The sequence below is a fragment of the Vicia villosa genome, unplaced genomic scaffold, assembly GCF_029867415.1.
Source record: "Vicia villosa cultivar HV-30 ecotype Madison, WI unplaced genomic scaffold, Vvil1.0 ctg.000006F_1_1_1, whole genome shotgun sequence".
Classification (NCBI taxonomy): Eukaryota; Viridiplantae; Streptophyta; class Magnoliopsida; order Fabales; family Fabaceae; genus Vicia; species Vicia villosa.
This window is the reverse complement of record NW_026704936.1, coordinates 544,051-552,984: the sequence shown is the minus strand read 5'-3', so window position 1 is coordinate 552,984 and position 8,934 is coordinate 544,051. Positions and strand designations below refer to the sequence as shown.

Below are 8,934 nucleotides of genomic sequence, written 5' to 3'. Positions count from 1 at the left end.
GATAATTGAATCCATCAATTAAAATTGATAACAATACACTACTAATCTTTTAACTATGGTGATCGAATATATTGATCATCGCGGTTAATAGTACATATTAAAAACCAGGGTTGTACGCCCAAACCTTAAAACACTTTCCAAAAACCTTTTCAAAACTAAGATTTATCATAACTACGATAAGGCAACTCAAAAAGCCTTCAAACCATATCAGATCAAATTCAAAGGGCGTACAACCCTTACCCCGAACTACGTTGACTCTAATTCTCCCTAAGCAGATACGTAGGCACTTGACAACAAGGCGAGTCCCCCTCCTCCAAACTCTAATCATGTTCAAATAATTAGCCTTTAACTCTATTAACTGTCTATCATCTTTCTTTATTTTTTAGCCATAAACCTTGACTTTATAATGCAAATCTTAGGAAAGGGTTTAGGGTGCCTAACACCTTCTCTCGACCTGAATACAATATCTTACCCTGAATCTTTATAACTACGCAAGGTTTCCTATTTACCTTGGTAGAATAGGTGGCGACTCTAAATTTATAATTTTTAGGGCAGGTTACTACAAATAACATGTTACATTATGTGTATTTTGTAATAGTGATTATTTGAAAGGTCTAGTAAATTCAAAACTTTAAATATGGACATTAAATTCACTTTACCTCTAAGGTTCATGTGAGCAAAATAAACTTCTCCTTCATTGATTTATTATTCTAACTTACCGATTGCTATGTTAAGTAATATGATATGTTGTTTATCATTTCACAACAACACAATTAACAAGAACCAAATACAAATCATAGCCACCTTATCATAATATGAATACATAACTTGATAATATTGGTGAAGAAGAAGAATATTTTTTCTTATAACGTGTTACTTTTAAGACTACTAAGACTATGTCTACTTGCTTATTTTTTCAACCATGATCCCCTTACTTTTATATTAGAGTTATTGATCCTTTTTGAATGGTTAATATATGAAAGGAGTCATGTATTCTTATAGAGAGCTACCTATTCAACCATAAACTAATTATGAAGAAATCTTAGTTTGCAAAGAAAGTAACATATTCTCATAGAGAAATTTTCCATGACAAAAAGTATAAGTTGAGGGTCTAGATCAATTTCAAAAAGAAGAGTGAGGGTGGATGCTTTCAACTTTGAGAAATTATGCACATATGTTCTTTTGATCTTCAAATTTTTTCAAGTAAAGTTACATCAACTATGGGTACATAAGGTATTTTTGTATTTGTGATTAGTTTAGTCATTATGCTTTTTTTTTATAATTACTCTTAGTCCGACGGTTCTATGAAATCTTATTTTTAGTATATTGAACTTGTTATTTTCAAAATCAATTCTTTTTTGAAAATAAAATTTGAAACTAATCTTTTTATTTTTAAAATTCTAGGAATAGATTTTTCTAATTAAATGACCTAGAATGTCAATGTATGTAATTATTAGTTTCAAGGAATAAGGTTAGGTTACAACCCCTAACTACTATTGAATTGTAATGTTATTGAATCAATTAATTGATTGGGGAATAAAATATTAATAAATATTGCATCATTTTGGGAATAAAAACATACGACAGAAAATAGGTGAAGATATACTTAGTAGACTTGATATGCAATTGACAAAATCTAATCCTAAACACGTTTTCTTAACATTGAGCACATTCTCTTTTACTTTTATGTTACTTGAGGAACAAAAATTACAAATAAGCATCTATACAAGAAACATATAAATATACCGAAAGGTTGAAGCCAACATCAAATCCCTGTAGAAACAATAATAAAAAATCTTGATATTACGATAAGACAAAAATAGTAGTTCTTTTCATTCTCTAGCTAATTTTAACCATCTTTAAGCAAACTCGAGACTCTCAATTTATATTTTCAAAGTCTAAAACTATAATTACAATTGTTTTATTAAATAATTAATTTTTTAATAAAGGCAAATTGTTGAATAAAAAAGAAAAAATAAAGAAGATGAAGGACATAAAATCTAACACATCAAGCAATTATAAAAAATGGTAGTTGGACATGTCCAACCTATCCAAAAAAAAACTATTAAAATTTAAAAATTAAATTGGATTATAATATGTGCCATAATCAACAAATAAATCTACACTGACTAATCTATCTACATGTGGATTTCCGTCTTTGAAAATGTGAGATGTCTTGAATATAAAGGAATATATAGTGTGTAAAGTATTAATTCTTCCATTTAATTAAAATATGCCAAGGGATAGTTTTTCAGATTAGGAAATGCACAAATGGTCATCTTTGAGTTAGTTTTAAGTCAAATATTTCTTTAATTCCTCATGTTAGCATATTCGATAGAAAAAATGACTTCATATAATCCATCTTAAAAAGAGGCGTAAACTCCAATCTTAACTAAGAAAACTCCAAAGAATATTCCTCTTGGAGCTCCATCTATGTTGCACTTAATTCAATTGTGAGTAGAAAAGAAACAATTAACTTGTATGATTTTAGGTGGGGGAAAAGGTAAATAATTGATGTCAAAGCATTTAATAATTGTAAACACGTGAATTGAAGAATACACGTGCCCCTTTAAATAAGTAGATGCCATTTATACTAATTATTTAACGTGAAAATATCTCTATCAAAGTCAATTTTAACATTTAGAAATTTGATATGATTTCTTGTGTGTTGGGTTTCCAAAAGAGTTATTATGAAGAAAGTCATGACCTGATTCAAAATTCGAGAGCTCCAACTTCTACTCTTAAGTTTGAAAAAGAATTCATAACTAGTTCTATCAATCTTGATGTCAATCAATCACTCCATACAATACTATAAAAGTAAGGTGTACACACATCTAAGAAATAAGTGGCATGCAATTTGCATATCATGATTGCAGAGACAAGACCTTGAAATTATATGCATTTCTTTTCAAATCAGGTTGTCGAATGTTGCAATAACATTATGCACTAGCTTCTAACTTACTATTGACTTGGTAATATGTATATAGGGTTGTAAAATGAATTTTGTCCAAGAAGGCTAATTGTTATTCCTCTTGACGCATTTGTAGGCATATTTAAAAGGTAGAACATCATTCGCAGATCATGTCTGAACGAATTAATTAGTAGTAGTATTATCGTATGACAAGTTGATCTTTAAAATGTCTTCAACAATTTGAGTATCCAAAATGGATAAGCCATGAAGAATAATTTATTTTATTTCTTGGATAATTGAATTGACTTTAGCTATTTTCATAAACTGGATATCCACTAACAATACTAGGTGTAAATCTTTATTTTGTATTCTAACTAATTATCAGTACATAAATCAAATCCTTCCTATTACCAACCAGTCATCTACTCTGTTCGTCAAAAGAAGAAAAGGAATGCATAATGCCAGAACATATTGAAGAAGAAATATGATGCATGGTTAGTTTCTTTGTGCCTAAAGTATCTATAATAAGCATAAAGACCATGATTATTGAAAGATATAAAAAAAACAACTTTCATAAAAGATATAAAAAAAACATAATTTTTCATTGTCTTAATATCTCTCAGACCAAGACCTCCTTCAGACAAAAGTGAGCAAACATCCTTCTAAGATGTAGTAATCAACTTTCTATAATTTATGCTACATGTCCACACAATTTTTTTATGCAAGAATCCACTTTGTTAAGAAGATTGATTATTTATTCATAAATCCAAAGACTATACATAAGCACGCCTTATATGAGTGATTGGACCAATTGAATCCTACCCATCATAGAAAGAAGGTGGCCCTTCCTAGTAGTTAGCTTGGCCAATACTCTGTCTGTTATAATTTAAAGATGATGAGTTCTAGACTTACCTTTAAATATTGGAATTCCAAAATAGTTAAATGGTGTATGTCCCTCTCTGAATCCAAATATATCTAGAATGTGCCTCAGCCTAGATCCAGAACTACCTCCTTCATAAAGCTTACTCTTAGTTGGACTGATGCGTTGAACAAAATTACAATCACATTCTTAAAGAACATGGTTAATGATTTGTGGAATTTTATTGGTAGCTTTGTAGAATATCATAAGGTCACCGACAAAAAAATTGTGGATAGGAATAGTTGTCTTACCAACTGATATGTATGTAAACTTACCCTAATTCACTAACATAGATAAATTCTGACTAAGTGCCTCTTCAGCAGTGCAGAAGAGCAAGAGAGACAAAGGATCTTCTTGCATCACTCATCTACAACAAGAAAAAAATCCTACATATTTCCCATTTATCAAGTTTAACAATTTGGTTGAGTGGAGAATGATAAGAATTCAATCACTAAACTTTTGATCAAAGCAAAATTGAACAAGAAATTTAATAAGGTATCGACAATCTATATTATCAAAGGATTTATTTTCCCCAAATTAATTACTCATGAAGTAATCATAATGCACTCATAAATATGTATGTCCCTAATGATGCTTTTTTGATGTTCTGAAACAATTTTAGGAGATAAGATGGCCAATATTAATGATGATTTGGAATTGAAAATTTTCAAGTACAATAAGTCTATACTGCTCAAAAGAATTTGCTCCATGTTGTTTAAATATTGAAGTCACATTGACAAAATTTAGATTAGGAAGGATCAAATCTTGTTCAAATAATTGATTAAGTGAATTGATTACATATGTCCCTACTATATATCTCAATAATCTTAGAATTAACATCCCCAAAACCATCAGGGTCTGGAGCAGAATTACCATCCATATTATGTATTGCATTCTTAATTTCCTCCAGCTGAGGAATTCTAGTGAAATATTCATTATCCACACGAGTTATAAGTTTTGGGATAGTTCTCTCAACCAGATATGTATAGTTGTAGTTGTTTTCTATATTAAACGACTTTGTGTAGAGGTTAATAACATGATTATCTAATTTAATACGCTCCTCCAAAAAAATATTGTCATGCATCAGTGTAGTGATTTTATTACTAGCATATCTCAATATGACTGTGTAGTGAAAACAATTATTCCTATTTCAATCATTAAACCACTTAATCCTTACATTGTTCCTCCAAAATTGGTCATGCATATGCAATGCTTTATCTAATAAAATTTGAGTATTTTCCCCATCCAAAATCATAATTCTAACTTGCATCATTAATCAAACATTGTATCATGTTAACTTCATTTGTACTTTGAGTGATTATAAGATGAATATTATTCAAATATATATTTGCTTCATATCGTAATAATAGGATTAAGAGATCTCAACTTAGAAGATAGAACAAACATAAGGCAATTAATCGCACTAGTATTCCAATTAATAACAATCAGTTGTATGCAAGTATCATCTAGAGTCCAAACCTTCAGAAATTCGAATAGCCCAGTCGATTCAAACCTACATTTGTCACAATGTAGAAGAATAGGATAAAGGTCTTAGTGACTCTTGATGAAAGTGAAGCAGTGTTCAAATTATATAACCAATTTTGATTACAAATGGCTATATCAGGCACAACTAAAGAGTAAGCACCATCTTTCCTCTTATTGATCCAAGTGTAATAGCTACCATTAGTATCAAAATGCATAAGTTCATTTTGATTTGTCCAATTAAAAAACTAATAAGTCAAAGTTTTGTTTGATGAAATCTACCAAATTTCTCATGGGAACAGATAACTGCATTGGTAATTTCACCTATCTTTCATCAACGCGCAGTCAGTAATTTCATTCAATTATTAATTTTATTTTATATTCAAATCATGAACATTCGAATACAAGTTGAAGAATTTATGCACAATATGTCAAATGATTTACTAATCGATCCTACAAGTAACATTTTAAGGGCTAATGAATTTAACCAAAATACTGGTAAACAAATAGTGACATATTTTTTTTATATTATATATAATTATTTAATAATTAATTAATTAATGCATCATCAATGAATTCAGTGTTTTAAGGCCATTCAAAATGTTTAACTGTCTTGTGATGAACTAGTTGTTGCCTTCATCTGGTCTTGTTTGTTGTTGGATTAATAATTAAATAGCAATGATTGTCTAACTCATAAGATAGATCACACCTCAATACAAATATCAAAAACCATGACATAAAATCTATCAAAATAGAACTAATGTACAAAAGAAGCTTATAGAATTAAAGAGGGGGATACAAATTTTCGAATGCATTTATTTGAAGTCTGATCTTATATTACAAATGTATATTAAAAGGATCAAACTCAAAATATAAACATACCTAAGATAAACAACTCCTCCCTATTTTGTTATATAAATATAACAACAATGTTACTTAAACTTTTGTTCAATCATGGATATTTAAATGTTTTTATTATGGTTCTTTAACATATACTAACATATATTCATTTTATTCAAGTTTTATTTAAATGGAAAATTATATTAAACACAATTAATTAAGAGAAAATCATAGAATATTCTATTAGGGAGTTTGTGCTCTCTCTTGGTGCTGGTACTCATAGAATCCATGCATGGCGTCATTCTAACATATAGTCACCAATCGTATCCACTGTAATAAAAAAAATATAATTGGATAAATTATTGTGTTTGAAATAAAATAAGAGGAAATTAGAAAGTGATAAAAAAAATAAATTACCGTCAACTTTCATCAAAACAATAAATAGGAAAAGAAAAACTTATAACTTAAATAAATTTGACAATTTAACTCGTATTTTTCCCCATTTGCAATGATCAAGTAGATTATAATTTTACCGTTTTATAAATCTCATGCTCTACTTAAATTAATTATATAGTTTTTAGACTTTATAGAATTGTAATAAAAATTTCCAGACATAAAAAACTTACCAATTATAAAAATTTATTCCGGTTTTTCATACATTTACACCAATCATAATAACATGTCGGCGCAAAAGGTTCTGAGCAAACATTTTGTGGGCAATCTGAATCTTTAAGACAAGTAGTTTGAGTCATGGACCCTATAAAAAAAGAGAAGAAAATAATGATACTATAGTAGATGAGATATAATTTTGAGTATGTATGAAGTAAATAAGAAAATTCCAAAATGATATAAAAAATGTTTACAATTTCTGCTCCCTGTTGTAAGAAATGGAGAAAGAAAAATAATCATAACATAAACTAATTTAACAACTTCATTCATATTTTCTTCCCTTTAAATGAATCGACTAGAATATAATTTTATCACTTTATAATTTATAAAGCATAAAGCCAGTGTTCTCCTTAAATACCAACAAATTTTAACTTTTAGAGTTGTAAGCGTCGTTTTGCAAAATGATGTTAAAGTAGATCAATGTGTTGTATTGCCCTTTCACCATATTTAGTATGGAATCATGTAAAAACTTTACCAATCACAAAACTTTGTTTTTTTTTTTTACCAAGTTTCCATTGTTTTATAACCTTTCATGAACGGAACATGAATTCCCAAAAGTGGAATAATTGTTGTGACATTGGTATTGTTATTAGTGTATTTAATTAATATATTTTATTTAAGTATTGTTATTGTTATATGGTTAAAAATAATACTTCATATGTTATTCCCAAAAGATAACATAACGAGAATTTGGGGTTTTATAGTCAATTTTTTTACAGAGAGAAAATTATTATCGTCTTATTATTTTGATTTGATGAAGTAATTTAGAGTTTTTTGTATTTATTCTACGTGTTTATTGATGTGATATTTTCTATGTTTGTGAGTAATTAGAAGTAAAACTAAATTTTTTCTACATTCTCTATTATATTGTAATTTAAAAATATTTTTTGGAGTAAATGTATCAAAACTGATACTTGATTATTTTATGTTTTTTTTGAAATTCTCAAATTATGCTCTAGTTATGTGGTACAAAAGAACATTTCTATTTCTATGAGGATTAATAATGTAAATTTTCAATATTGACTAAAACGTATATTGTTTCCTAATGATAAAAGAATAAAAGTAATCAATAATTACAACAATTTAATTACTTTATAATTTACAAAGCATAAAGCCTGTGTTTTCCTTAAGTACCTTAGTTAATATTTAACTTTTAGAGTTGTAAGAGTCGTTTTGCAAAATGATGTTAAAGTACACCAATGTATTGTATTGCCCTTTCATCATATTTAGTATGGAGTCATGCAAAAACTTTACCAATCACAATAATTTGTTCTCTTTTTTTCACCAAATTTCCATTGTTTTATAACCTTTAATGAACGGGAAATAAAATTCCCAAAAGAGGAATAATAGTTGTGACATTATCTTTAAAAATAATACTTCATATGTTTCTATATGACTACTTGCACATCCTTTGTATGAATATGTAACAAGATAACATAACCTGAATTTGGGGTTTTATAGTCAATTTTTTTACAAAGAGAAAATTATTATCGTCTTGATAAAGTAATTTGGAGTTTATTGTATTTATTCTACATGTTTATTTATGTGATTTTCTATGTTTGTGAGAGATTTAAAATAAAATAAAGTTTTCCTACATTCTCTATTATATTCTAATTTTAAAATATTTTTTGTAGTAGGAGTATCAAACTGATACTGGATTAAAAGTTTTTCTTATTTTTTTTAATTCTCAAATTATGCTATAGTTATGTGGTACAAAAGAAGAAAAGTATTGACTAAAATGTATATTGTTTATGATAAAAGAATAAAAGTAATCAATAATTACAACAATTGTAATTCAAGTTTTATACTTACGATTATAATTTAGAATTTTCAAGTCATGCATGACTTACAACAATTGTAATTAAAGTTTTATACTTACAATTATAATTTAGAATTTTGAATATCTATATACTTTGTATTAATTCTTATTGATCAATATGAATTAATACAAAGTATATAGATATTCAAAAGCCAGTTACACAAAAGATTTACATTTTAACTTATGCAAGGATAACCTAGCTTTTAGGAAATCCATTGCCCATTGCCAGTACTCGAAAAATACTTTTTACTATTAATCGTACTATTTTCCGTAGTATTTTCTGATGTTGTGGCA

General features: G+C 27.8%; 1 long non-coding RNA gene across 1 annotated transcript; it reads right to left on the bottom strand.

The window, feature by feature from the left end:
* Positions 1–6,263: 6,263 nt before the first annotated feature.
* On the bottom strand, positions 6,264–7,164 carry LOC131621478 (uncharacterized). Its single transcript, XR_009289600.1, has 3 exons — positions 7,016–7,164; positions 6,779–6,909; positions 6,264–6,482 (listed from the first exon to the last, which is right to left on the bottom strand). It is a non-coding gene; the product is annotated as an uncharacterized LOC131621478 (long non-coding RNA).
* Between the last annotated feature and the right edge of the window lie 1,770 nt (positions 7,165–8,934).